This window comes from Trachymyrmex septentrionalis, unplaced genomic scaffold (assembly GCF_001594115.1).
Source record: "Trachymyrmex septentrionalis isolate Tsep2-gDNA-1 unplaced genomic scaffold, Tsep1.0 scaffold252, whole genome shotgun sequence".
Lineage (NCBI taxonomy): Eukaryota > Metazoa > Arthropoda > Insecta > Hymenoptera > Formicidae > Trachymyrmex > Trachymyrmex septentrionalis.
This window is the reverse complement of record NW_017305411.1, coordinates 12,008-13,682: the sequence shown is the minus strand read 5'-3', so window position 1 is coordinate 13,682 and position 1,675 is coordinate 12,008.

Genomic DNA, 1,675 nt, shown 5'->3' with positions numbered 1-1,675 from the left:
ACGGAAGACGGAACCCGACTTGGAAGATGCGTCGTTGTACGCGTATCAACGGCATGAGGTGTTCAGCATAGACTACTACGTGCGTTGCTCGTACGATGACGCGTTATCGTCGTATCAGTTACGTTGCGACAAAGATTGTACAGCGTGGTTCGCGCGACAACTCAACGATTTGGCGCATCGCGTGAAAAATATCCGCCAACGTGCCCATGGAAACGTTGTCGAAAGAACAATGGGAGACGTACTGTAGCGCGACGCGTTGTCACATTTGCGAGAAATCGTTTCCGTCGGACGACACGCGGGTACACGATCATTGCCACTTAACCGGTAGATACCGCGGTCCAGCGCATTCAAATTGTAATTTAAATTATAAAAATTCATTATATATTCCGATCGTTTTCCACAATTTATCGGGCTACGATGCGCATTTTATAATTAAGGAAATCGCTACAGCATATGAAGGACGCGTAGATGTATTACCAATGACCAAAGAAAAATACATCTCCTTCACAAAACATGTCGATAGCACTAAAGATAAAACTGAAAATAATTCTCAAAGAAATTGCGTAAAATTACGATTTATTGATTCTTTCAAATTTCTCAGTACAAGTCTCGTTAAATTAGCGTCGTATCTCGATAAAGACAAATTAAAAATTATACGTTCAAAATTTTCATCACTATCGGATGATGAATTTGAATTACTGACTCGTAAAGGTGTCTTTCCGTACGAGTACGTTGACTGTGTCGAAAAATTGCAGGATACGCGATTACCACCGCGCGAATCTTTTTACAGTTCGTTAACGGGCGATACCGTATCCGAGAGCGATTACGCTCACGCGGCGAACGTATGGCAGCGATTCTCCATCCGAACGCTCGGTGAGTACAGTGATCTGTACATGAAAACCGATGTCTTGTTATTAGCCGACAATTTCAAAAATTTCCACGAAAGTTGCGTTGCGAGTTACGGTCTCGATCCCGCACATTATTACACCTTGCCTGGTTTCACGTGGGACGCGATGTTGAAACATACTCGTGTAAAGTTTGAGTTGCTCATATTGACATGATCATGTTCATCGAGCGCGGTATACGCGGTGGTCTCAGTTAATGTTCAGGCAGATACGCCCAGGCTAATAACAAGTACATGCATTCGTACAACCCGTCGGAACCGTCGTCGTACTTGATGTAAATACTACATTAACAATTTATACGGGTGGGCGATGTGTCAACCATTGCCATACGCCAAATTTCAATGGGTCGAAGACGCTGCGAACTTTGACCCAAGCGCGATCGCTCCGGATTACATTCTCGAAGTCGATCTCGAGTATCCGCAGCACATACACGACCGACACACTGACCTACCGTTCTGTCCGACACGCGATAAGCCGCCCGGCAAGCGCGAACATAAACTTTTAGCGACGCTGTACGATAAACAGCGTTACGTCATCCACTACCGCAACCTGCAGCAATGTACTCGTCACGGTCTTCGCGTAACAAAGATACATCGGGTGCTACAATTCGGTCAATCTCCATGGCTTCGCGATTACATCGAACTTAATACAAATTTCAGAACGCGCGCGAAAAACGATTTCGAAAAAAATTTATATAAATTAATGAACAACGCGGTATTCGGTAAAACTATGGAGAATGTGCGCAACCACGTTGACGTAAAATTATTAAC